Source organism: Pleurodeles waltl, chromosome 6 (assembly GCF_031143425.1).
Source record: "Pleurodeles waltl isolate 20211129_DDA chromosome 6, aPleWal1.hap1.20221129, whole genome shotgun sequence".
Classification (NCBI taxonomy): domain Eukaryota; kingdom Metazoa; phylum Chordata; class Amphibia; order Caudata; family Salamandridae; genus Pleurodeles; species Pleurodeles waltl.
In genome coordinates this window covers 514,744,721-514,757,537 of record NC_090445.1, presented here as the reverse complement: position 1 = coordinate 514,757,537, position 12,817 = coordinate 514,744,721, and the positions used below count along the sequence as shown (strand labels likewise).

The 12,817-nt window shown below is 46.8% G+C and overlaps 1 protein-coding gene across 1 annotated transcript in view; it reads left to right on the top strand.

Moving 5' to 3' along the window:
- Nucleotides 1–12,817, top strand: part of ST7L (suppression of tumorigenicity 7 like) — a 782,219-nt gene that overhangs the window by 714,109 nt on the left and 55,293 nt on the right. The gene's annotated exons all lie outside the window — the stretch shown is intronic.

The following is a 12,817-nucleotide window of genomic DNA, read 5'->3' as shown; positions in this document are numbered from 1 at the left end:
TTAGTTGTTTTTTTAAAAATAGGATCACATTTTATAAAACTCCAATTTCTAGTGTTCTCAAGTTAAATTAAAACTCTACTTTATTAAGCTTTGTATCATCAACAGCTGACAGGAGTCCCTTCTTACGTTTCATGGAGCTGAAGTAACATACATTTACCACTAGGGAGCTAAAGAGGCTGAATCATTTAAAATCCTAAGTCATGATATTGCCTTTGCAGTATTATGAACACAGTATAACATATAGAAAGAATGCGTGTGCAGTATGTGCTGCTGTAGATCACATGCTCTGCACACTCCTATCTAGTGTGGGTCGTGTACATAGTAAGTTGGGTTTTATTTTTTTGAAACAGGGAGTTTGGTTTGGCGGTAACCTGATGTCGCCCCTGAAACCTGCACTTCACCAGGGCATAGGTCCACCTTAAAAAGCATTTTTCATGCATTGTGTTGGGAGGTATCCTTAAAAGCTCTGAGAGTGACATTATACAAAAGCAAGATTTTCAACATAGAGAGAATGGAATCACTACCTTCAATTCACAAGAACACTGTGCAATGGTTGACCCCTTTGGAACCAAATTGGCTTGAAACCGTTGGTGCCAAATCATAGGAGAATAACTTGTGTAACAATAAGTTTTCTCTTGTCAAACCACCATTGGCTCTGCAACTCTGTTTCCCAAGGGACTAGGCCTGTTCAGCCTGTGAGGTGTAAGATGACAATCTGGCACCAAAGAGATAAATGGTGGTTGCATTATAGAATTCAGTGCTAATGTTCTCCTGAACCATCAGCAACACTTCATGTTGAAGATGTTAAAGGAACTTACTCAAATGGTGACAACGGTGGGCCATCCCGTTTCCAGACAATGAGATCAGAGTGAGTCTCCAAATTGATGCCATCTTTAACTTTGTAATTTATGTCTGTCCCCAGGTGTGCAGTGTAGACTCCTGGGTGCCTTGTTTGAGGTACCTTAAGGTAGAGGTTTGACCTAAGGGTCTTGATGCTTTCCTGGCACGAAGATTGGCTTTTGGGGAGGGGGTTGGTGGACTGAGATGGCTTATAAGGCATGGCTGTCACTGAGCTGTTTCTATCATAAAAAACCTCACTTCACACTAAAGGAAGCAATCTCAGAAGAGCTCAGGCCATACACCAATCCGAAGAAGACAAAGCCTACTGAGCCCAAACCACTACTTTCATTGTCATCTGGAAAGTCACAATCACTAGCAGTCTTTCATGCATACTTAGTTTAGGGTCCCACTGCAGATCAGCCAGCCACTTGTAATTATCCAATATCCACAGGCTTTGGAGACAACCTGTGGCACAACCACAATGTTGATCCTCTTGACAACCGGTCTTTGGAGCTGTAGCCCATAAATACCACTGCATACCACACGGTCATCCTAACCGCAACGTACCATCATAAGTTTCATGTGGTTGAGGATCCTTTCCCCATAGAGATGCTGTCAGAGAAAGAGGGGCGAGTCTACTTTCTGCTGATGCTAGAGTATGCACAAATATTCTACAAAAATACTTCAGAGACTGTGTCAAAGTTAGAGATGTCTGGTCTAGGGTCGAAAAGGAGTATAAATAGATACCTCAAGACCCCATGTAATCTCTCACCATATTCACGTCTAGTGCACACAGCTTGTTAAAGGGCTTTCACCAAGTACTGAAAAGTGGCAGGAGCACTCTTGAACTTAAAAGGCACGACCCTAAACTGGTACAATCCCTCTTCAGTCTTCTCCTTGGCGCTAGATGCTAATGCAGTCAGCTCATAGCCACTGGTCAGATCAAAGATGCTCAAGAAGCATGCAGCTGCCAGCCCAGTGCTCAAGCTCATCAATTCTGTGAATTTGGTATGCATCACTTTTGGTCATCTCACTGAGGGACCCAATAGTCGACACAAAAAGGCAAGTCTGTAGGTCTTTGCTTGAGCACCAATATGGGAGTGACCCAATGACAACATGAGCACCCAGTCAATCGAAGATCTAACTTCTTGCTCACCTCTATCTGGTAGAAACTTCTAGCTGAAGATTCCTTACCTTAGAATTCCCTGGCGTCAGCTTCCAATCCAGAATTTTTCTGCTGAGCAGTACTCTGTGCGTGCCGTTGGGTGGCGTTGTGTCGCGCTGCGACGGACTGCGGCACGTGGTGGCTGGGCGTGCCACGTCCCTTCTGTGCTTTATGTTCTCGCACGAGGCCCTAAATTGGGCATGGGGCCTCGGCGAGTCTTGGGCGCAACACGCCCTCAATATTAACTTGGATACCTTCCCCCCCATACCCCTCACTTACCTGATGAGCCTGTCCTTTTTTCTTCTTTTCTTTTCTTTTTCTCTTGTTTTTATGTGTACATTCAGCAGCCATGTTCTTCTTTTTCCCTGCATTCCTTTTTTTTTCCCTGCATGCCTTAGGACCCTTTTTCAAAATGGCGCCTTTTCTCTGTGTTCCTATGTTTCTTTCCCAATCCAGTATGGTGACTTTCTACTGCCTGTTGGTCATTTCCTGTTCTTGGGTATATAAGGTGAGTGATTCTTGTTCTCCTTGCGCTGCAACACTTCCTTTGGTGGTGATCTTTGCTCCTGCTTATTTTTCTCCAGTTATTTACCTCGCCTGTACCATCTTCTTCCAGAATTGTTTTTTTCTGTTTGGAAGAGTCACCTTTTTGCTTCTTTTTGTTACAGGGAGTTCCTATAGAGGTTTTTCCATCTGGGTTTTTTCCTCTGGGACGTCTTCTGGAGGGCACAAACTGCTTTTTGGCTTTACTTCGTTGGCAGGACAGTGGCTACCAGAAAGGGCTGCCATTACCTTGGTCAAGGCAGAACCTACAAGAATCAAGAACCTTCTGCAGTTCCAGGGGGCCAAAGACATAAACGGCGAGTAGCTTGTGACACGTCGTTAGGATCCGCGTGCATTGTCCGGCTCCACGTGACGTCGTTGGAGCCATCTGTGATGTCACGGTCTTCTATATAGGCACCACCCAGGCACGCGTACGTCAGTTCTTTTCCTTCTGTGCCGGTTAAGCGCAGGTCTTGATAGAGCTACCCTTTTTTCGTCATTTCGTCGAAGACTTTTTCGATTGTCTGTGCAAATGACTTCGAGGAAAACTGGATTCAAAGTGTGTGGCGCATGTCATTGCGCCATGTCGGTCACTGATCCGCACCAAGTTTGTGTCTGGTGCCATCGAACGGCCATGATGCGAAGTCGTGCTCCGACTGCCGGGCAATGGCTCCTAAGGCCTTGAGACATCAAGTGGCCCTGCATCCGTCTTTGGTCGGTGTGACTCTGAGATCACGGTCCCGCTCTAAGAGGAGGTCGCAGCACTGCTCCAGGAGCCCCAAGTCATCTTCCTCGCATTTGAGGTCATCGGGGCATTGAGGGAGAGAGGCACAAAAAGAAGAAGTCCAAGCGGACTTTGACTTAGTCACGCCTGTTGGCCGACAAGGCGTCCAGGGAACGTCAAAGTTCCAAGCACGGTTCTACGGATCTGTCGCCAGGGTCGACTCGGCGTCTTCCCCCTTTCTAGGAACCGGAGCGACCCTGCTCAAATTGAGGAATTTTACGAGGCTATTCACCTTGGTTTTGAGCGGGCTGCACCCTCGGTGGGATTTCAGGCCCTGTGGGGACAGCAGGGGCCCCATCGGATTCGACAACAGCGGCTTCGGCCTCTGCGCCATTGGGGACCCCAGGATCCGATAGTGGATCCGGACCGGCACGGTATTCTCACAGTCGACCTCCTCTGTCGCCGGGCCCTACGTCGACGTTCCCTCCACCACCAGGCCCAGTGGTGGTGGTAGCCCCATCCTCATTCGGGATGATCCGGAGCCAGAATGATGATGTGCAACGCCGATTACGACTTTGACAGCACCGATTAGGCCCAGATGAGTGCCTTGGGCTTATTTGGAACAGCCAGGCACAGGTGAGGAGTTGGAGGGGTCTCAGGACCCTTTGGAATATGGATTGGAGCATGAGGACTGGTATGAGGATCTAGGGGGAGCCAGTGGACTGGATACTTCTCCAGATACTGGCATGCTGTCTCCTCCCGCTGTGGCTATGGAGGAGGGGGCATCCTGTGCCATGGTGGTGCATAGGGCCGCTGAAATCTTGGGCGTAGACTTGCCTACGGTGCCACTCAGGACTAATCTCCTGACGGAGTTGCTTCAGCCGGGGGTTGCTACATCAGAGCAATGAAGCCCTCACAGATGTCCTTCTGGGAACGTGGCCGAAACCCAACACAGGGGCTCCTGTGAATAGGGCAATCAGCCGCTGCCATAGACAATCCCAAGTGACCCTAGTTTCCTCACACAACACCCCACCCCAACCCACCCCAGAGAGCTTGGTGGTCCAAGCCTCCCCTTCCTGTGGTGCCTTCCCTTCCACTCCCCCAGGATAGGGAATCCAAGAGGCTGGACCAACTTGGAAAGAAGTCGTTTTCTTCCTCCAGCTTGGCATTGAGGTCAGTAAACACCTCTTGCCTATTGGGCCGTTTTTCCCATACTTTATGGGATACGGTGCTGCCCCAGGTCCCGAAGGGCGTACTGGACACTCGCACCCAAGCTGTCAATGATGGGAGAGATGCAGCCAAGTTTACCATTGGGTGTGACTTGGAGATGACCGACTCGCTTGGCAAGGCAATTTCTTCGACAGTGGCCCTCTGACCCCACGCCAGGCTACATACCACTGGCTTTTCGGGGGATGTCCATTCGATCTTGATGGACATGCCTTTTGATGGCTCACACCTTTTTGGTGAGAAGGCAGACTCTGCGCTTGAGATGTTCAAGGATTCTCAAGCTACGGCCAGATCCTTGGGCCTCTCAGCACCGGCTCGTCAGCAGTCTGTCTATCTCCTCTTTCGAGGCTTCGGGAGGGGCGTGGTACCACACCAACCACATGTTAGCCACCGTCCTCCGGCTTCACAGCATCCCGTGCGAGGACAAGGTTGTGGTACCTTCAGACCCAGAGGGTCTAGACAGAGGTCGCCCACCACCCAGCCCCCCTCTTCCGCAATGCCCAAGCCCTCCTAATATGGTTCTGCAAGACCATGTCTGCCCAGTTGGAGGGAGGATTCAATTTCATCTCCTTCACTGGCGGTCCATAACATCAGACAAATGAGTCTTGCAGATCATACAGAAGGGCTGTTCCCTTCCCTTCCAGTCTTTCCCTCCCTCTATGCCTCCCGTAAAAGAACCGCTGATGGGAGGATCATTTGATCTTACTCCACAAGGAAGTTACGGCTCTCTTGGCCAAGTAAGCCATAGAAAGGTACTGATGTTAGAAGTAGGCAGTGGCGGTTATTCCCGCTACTTTCTGATTCCGAAAAAGAACAAGGGTCTTCACCCCATCTTGGATTTAAGTGACATCAGTCTCTTCCTCAAAAAGGAGAAATTTAAGATACTCACTCTTACTCAGGTGTCGTCTGCCCTAGACCAAGGAGACTGGATGGTAGCATTGGACTTGCAGTATGTGTATTTTCACATCCCCATCCTGCCTGCCCACAGGTGATACTTGCAGTTCAAGGTGGGCCACGAGCACTTTCAGTTTACCGTGCTCCCCTTGTGTCTCACCAGTGCCCCTCAGGTGTTCACCAAAGAGATGGCGGTGGTGGCAGCTCACCTGCACAGGACAGGGATTTCAGTCTTTCCCTACCTGGACGACTGTCTGTTGAAGGCTCCGGCGCCCCAGGCTCTCGTCACCCACCTTCAGACTATGGCGGACCTCCTGCATTCGCTGGGGTTCACTATAAATGTGCCGAAGGCACACCTGACTCCCTCTCAGAAGCTCCCTTTCATCTGAGCTGTTTTGGACACAGTGCAGTATCCTCCCGAAAAGCGAGTCCATGATATTCAGGTTATGATACTGATGTTTCAGCCTCTATCCTGTATTTCGATGAGACAGACTCTGAGGCTGTTGGGACTCCTGGCTTCCTGCATCCTACTAGTCAAACATGCCAGATTGAATATGAGGGCTCTGCAGTGGGATATGAAGTTCCAATGGGCACAGCATCAGGGAAATCTTACAGACATGGTTCAGATCTCGGAGGGAACTGCAAAAGACCTGCACTGGTTGTTAGTGAACTGCGATTGGGTCAAAGGCAGACTCCTCTCCCTTCCCCAACCAGATCTCATGATAGTGACAGATGCGTCACTCCTGGGATGGGGCGGCCATCTGGGAGAGGCAGAGATCAGAGGTCTATGTCTCCAGCGGAATCCGGGCTTCATATCAACTTGTTGGAGCTTCGGGCCATCCGGCTAGTATTAAAGGCATTGCTTCCTGTTGTGAAAGGGAAACTAGTGCAGGTGTTCACGGACAACACTACCGCAATGTGGTACTGCAACAAGCAGGGCTGGGTGGGGTCGTGGACCCTTTATCAAGAGGCTGTATGTCTCTGGACATGTCTGGAACACCAGGGCATTACCCTGGTGGTTCAACACCTGGCAGGTTCTCTGAACGCCAGATCATACCAGTGCTAGTCACAATGTCCCACCTCAATCGGCTCCATGGATCCACCTACCATAATGCCTGTTCCTTCAACAGCTCTAGTGCCTGGGACTTTACCGGCTCCAGCATCAACTGCACAGATGCTGGTAATCCCTGCAGTGTTGCTTCTAGACCCCAGGATGAGAATACACACACTGCATTTCCAATTTCAGATACAGACCTAGATAATTTTCTGAACAGAATGTTCAATATTTTCAACAGGGCTATGATCCAATCTGGTGCGCTTTCAGGTCCCCGAGGTGCATTAGCCTGTTCTTTGGGAAATGACTCAGTACCTTCCCAGCATGCACCCTTTGTACCGTACATACCATTGGCCCAGCTAAACTGCCCAGCAAGCTCCACCAATTATGGAGACACAGAGAACTGCGATGCGAAGATAGACGCCACCCAGCTGATCCTCCTATCTCTCTTCTGAGGTGCAACTTTTGCCGGTGCTGGAAGCAACTCTACCGATCAGCTCCTTTGTCTCCGACACATATTCCAGCATCTACTCAGCCGGTTGATTCTTTACCAGTACACCATTCTTGGAAAGAAGCACACAGACTGGCAGAACAACAGCTTTTCTTCAGAGATGATGACCCTTGGGTGCAGGAGGAAGATATTGGTGAACAGTGTGAAATAATCCAAACAGAAGCTGTGGGCTCTTATATACGTCTGTTTAATAACAGAGGTTAGATCCAAACATAACCGGGAGGAAGACACGGAGACACCGCAACCTCCGCTGCCTCCTCCGCGCTTCGCTCTCTCTTTTCCCCTTGATTCTATTCCTCGCGCCGACACGCACCAATCTCCATCACACGGCGCGAGGAACAGAATCCTTAGAATACAACACACCCCCTTTTCTTCAAAAGAAAATAACATCAACATATTTTACAACATGAAAACTTTAGCCTAACTTGAACAGATCTATGACAATTGTAACCCACTGAGACGAAATGATTAATCATGAAGAATAAACAAAATATTGGCGATTCAATAAAGTATATCTTAACAGAATCACATTGTCAAAGTTACTGTTCGACATAATCATCTAATCTCTTAGGCCTTTTCAACATTGACCTGTCTCTCACCTTCACGCCTTCATGCCTTCTTTTACACAATGAGGTTTCACCAGTGCTGGTATTATCATCCACACTGTTACCCGATTTACTTCCCATGTCGGGCAACTTCTCCTGATTGCCCCCTCCAGGCACTCTTATAACCTTCCCATGGTTCCACACATTACCATCACTCAGCAACATAGCGTACCTATAGACTTTTCTCACCTCCAAAGGCTCTGAAAACCTAGACTCCCCTTTGGCTGTCCATGCACCCTTCACTACTCGCACCCAATCACCAACCTTGTAATCACCAGGTATATCACTCATATTAAACTTCTTATTCACCACACCCTTTGACAACAATGCCCTCGGTCTTCTACCTCTCATGACCTCGAAAGGTGACTTTCCCGTCACACTGTGGGGAGCTGTACGGTATGACCAAACTAGGTCCTTCACAGCCTTCCGCCAATTTATACCATTGTAGATCGCTAATTGCAGCCCCTCTTTCAGCGTTCTGTTCCACCTCTCCACCAAACCATTACTCTGTGGATAATAAACAGATGCCCTGATGTGCTGTATATCAAAATTGCACAAAAACTCTTTCATAACATTTGATACAAATTGCACACCATTGTCAGAAACTATCATCTCCGGAACACCTTCTATGTCAAATAAATCCGACAAAAACTCCACAACACACACAGTATTTATGTTTTCTACAAATTTCACGACTGGCCACCTGGAAAAATAGTCCACAACCACCAAAGCATATTTTGGCACACTTCCCAAAATATTAAACGGACCCATAATATCAATAGCTATCTTTTTCCACGGCCCATCCGATTTGTCGGACACCACAGGATCCTTTTTAACAACTTTGTGACTTATCACTCCATGCACACAACACACACTCCCTTACATGATGTTCCACCTCCCTATCAAGCCCTGGCCACCAGTACTCCGATCTGATTCGTCTTTTAGTTGCGCTCATTCCGAGATGGCCCTCATGAGCCAATTCCAATACTCGTTTCCGCAAGCCAGTAGGAACCACCAACAGCTCGCCCCTGAACATAACTCCATCCACCATACACGACTCCACACCAACATGGCGGAAATACTCTGCATCGCAAGAAGCACTACCTCTACTTGGCCACCCATGACGGCAATAACCCATCACTTCTTGCAGCACAACATCTTTTTGAACCATTGACACCCATTCCTCATGTGAAATTCTACCTTCTGTCACACATCCAATATCCACATCAACATATGCAATGAGTTCATCAACTTCAGGTTCTCCCTTTCCCCCCAGCACTGAACGCACAGGAAGCCTAGACAGACAATCGGCCAACACATTTTTTTTTCCAGGAAAATACACCAAATCATAATTGTACTCCAACATTCTGGCCACCCAACGAGCAATTCTAGGAGTGGCCCTACCTGCTCCTTTAGTCGAAAATACTTCTATTAATGGACGATGATCAGTACGAATCACAAATGTTAAACCCCAGACAAACTTGTGGAAATGGTCAACACCCCACCAACATGCCAATGCCTCCTTTTCAATGGTGGAATAATTCATTTCAGACGAGCTCAACGGTCTGGAAGCATATGCAATTGTAACTTCTTCACCCCCTCTTCTTTGTATTAACACCGCACCCAGCCCAACGGAACTGGCGTCCGTATTAATAATGATCTCATCTCTGGTGTCAAACGGCTTAAGAGCTGGAGCTGAGGCAATTTGTTTTTTCAACAAACAAAACTCCCTCTCACAATCCTCACTCCATACAAATTTCTCCCTCACGCATAATAACTTTCTCATGTGCACAGTTTTGTCAGCAAACCTGGAAATAAACTTTGAGTAATAATCCGCTAGACCTAAAAATGAGCTTAATTGATCTTTGCCAGCTGGAGAAGGCGCGCTTTCTATCGCCTCTACTAAATTAAGTTTAGGCGAAATTCCATCCCTATTAATGCAATGACCCAAATACTCCACTTCTGGCACACTCAGTCTGCATTTCTCCAACTTGATCGTCAATCCGCTCTCCTTTAAAACACTCAACACCTTTCTCATAACTTCATCATGCTCTTTCTGGTCACTCCCAAACACCAAGATATCATCTTGAAAGTAAGTTACTCCTGAGATATCCTTCAGTAAATGGTGCATTGCCAGTTGAAATACAGACGACGCTGATGCCAAGCCTAAAGGCATGCGCCTAAATCTGTATGCCCCCTCTGGAGTAATGAAAGAGGTTAATGCTCGTGACTCAGGGTGTAACTCAATCTGATGATACACAGATGATAAATCCAAAGTAGAAAATACACTTGCCCCCTTCACTGTAGATAACATCTCACTAATGTTGGGCAAAGGATGCCTATCCACCCAAATAGCAGCATTAAGATCGCGCAAATCCACACACAAACTCATGTCACCATTGGCCTTCTTAGCGATCACCACTGGGGCCAACCACTCAGACGCTTCAATTTCTTCAATCACACCTTGCTCGGATAACTTGGATAATTCACATCGTAATTGTTCCCTCATCACAATGGGAACTGGACGTGGTTTATGCGCCTTAGGTACAGCATCCCGCTTTAAAACAATTTTATGCATAAAACCCTTCAACTTTCCTAGCTTGTTACTAAATACTTGAGGGAATTCCCCTACAAAGTTAGACACATGCACCATGTGTACATTAGACTTCGAACCCAAAACTTGATCAGGGTGATTCGGATCAAGAATTATGCCGAGATCTTTTTGTTGCGGCCAACCCAATAAATGTGTACCCTCCTCCACAAAATATACTTTAGAGTTGACAACTGTCCCTTGGAACTCCAGCGTAGCATCCATATACCCCACAAGCTCAATGGGCTTGTTACCATAAGCTAGTAATCGTACATCCGGTGGTTTGATCTCATGAGATGGAAAACTAGATAAGTTTTCTTTTCCAATCAAAGTATATCTTGCCCCTGAATCAGCCATCACGAGTACATCTACCCCATCAATTCTAACGACGCAATGCGGACCACAAGAACTCACACTCCCAACATCCACCACTTGCAAAATAAATTGGCTGTCAATGTCCTCACTATCACTCCCCACTGAATTGATTGCACCTCTACCCCTTCTTGTACTCATCTGCCTCCCTTTGCACACCCTTGCAAAATGACCCTTGGACTTGCACTTCCTGCACACTTGTCCAGCCGCAGGACAACAAACATCAGTCGCAATGTGCCCTTTAAGGCCACATTTGTAACAAAAAACGTCCTTCATTCCATCCATCTTCCCAGAAGTTCCAAATGAATCCTTTTTCTTGAACTTAGAATCTTCCGCATTGACCACATTCACCACTCCAGACGTGGTAGATAGTTCCTTTAAGCCATCATTCGTTATTTCAACCCTTTTGATAAAGTCTATGGCTTTTTGCAATGTCAAATCTTCTGTATTCAATAGTTTCTCCTGAATTTTCCTATCATTAACTTCCAAAACCAGCTGGTCCCTCAGCATTTCATCCTGAAAATGCCCATAATTACAGGTGGCTGCCAAAATCCTCAAACTTGCCAAATAGCTTTCCACAGACTCTCCTGGCAATTGGCTCCTTTAAAAAAAATTAAAACGCTCCACAGCGACATTTTTCTTCTTTCCAAAATTGGAGTTTAACTGTTCCATGGCAACCTCATATTCATCCTCATCTTGGTCTCCATCCTCATAAGGGTATGGTAAATGTTTCAAAATGCGTCTTCCTTCCGCACCCAAACAATGCTTCAACATGGCCAATTTTCTGGATGCAGTAAATATATCTCCACCCACGGCCAGGACATACGCTTCAAAACCTTCTTTCCAGTCCTCCCAGGCTACAATAGGTTCTCCAGGAGTGTTAAAAAAAAACTTGGTGCAGTAAATCCTTCCATTTTCTCAATAAACTTGTCTTAGCACCACAAAATGCCACTTCCAGCTGTTTAATATAAAACTGCAGCTCCAACCCCTTCAAAAGTTAAATTGTTACCAGAATATACAATATCTAGGCTTGAAAACAGCCAAAACCCTTATGACACCGGTTGCCTAGCAACATTCTAGGCCCAAAGACTTTCTGAGAAAGCTACTCACGGTTGCTAGGCAACCACAGTTTTCTTGCAGTTGAAAACCTCCAGGAAAATGCTTTTCCTTGTTGCTTAGCAACACTATGATCCTTCCCTTGAGACAGGGTTAATTATCAATGAAGCTGCAGCCTCACGAAGATCAATTGCAGGATTTACGAAGAGACGTAAACACAGTTCCATAAGAGGGCTGCAATAAAAATAAACAACTTCTGAAGTCTCTTGTCTTTCCTCCCGGTCAGCAGTACACCCTCGTCGCCAGTGAAATAATCCAAACAGAAGCTGTGGGCTCTTATATACGTCTGTTTAATAACAGAGGTTAGATCCAAACATAACCGGGAGGAAGACACGGAGACACCGCAACCGCCGCTGCCTCCTCCGCGCTCGGCTCTCTTTTCCCCTTGATTCTATTCCTCGCGCCGACACGCACCAATCTCCATCGCACGGCGCGAGGAACAGAATCCTTAGAATACAACACAGTTCTCTTTAAACCCATACTTTGACACATTGAGAGAGTCTAGTGGTCTAGAAACATCCCCTGAGTAGGAGCTACTATCCCCTTCTATTTCACCTCCAGAAGTAGCTTCGTACCATTCAGTAATGCACAATGCAGCAGAGATGTTAAATTTACTCTTCCATCTACTGAGGTAGAATCTAACATATTGACTGAGGTTCTAAACTCCACTTAACAAGGCTCTGAACCTCTCCTACCCTGTGATAAGGCCTTAACAGAGCCCATCATAGCAATTTGAGAAAAGCCAATGTGGTTTCTAGGTCAATAGCAAGACGCTATTAGTCCAGAACCTGGAACCCACTTTTTCTGTGAACTAATTCTTCTCCAGAAAGTTTAGTAGTCCAAGCCTCTTGCTCTTCAGAATTCACCCTTGGCTCATTTCCAACTACACCTTCAGACAGAAAGTGTAAAACGATGGATCAGTCTGCCAAAATGATCTTCCCTTTTGGTGGTATGAACTAAAATCAACAATGGCTACCTGTGTCCTAGGTCATTACATTCATCCTTTGCTAGATACAGCACACAAGGTCATTCCAAAACTGCCTGCTTACACAAAAGGGGATGTCCCCTAAGAAAAAGGGGGACCTCTAGGAAGGGATGAGAGACCGTCTAATGATAATTACGGTAAGCTTGGATACAAACTCCCAAAACAATAGCCAGACACCAAGAGTATCCATC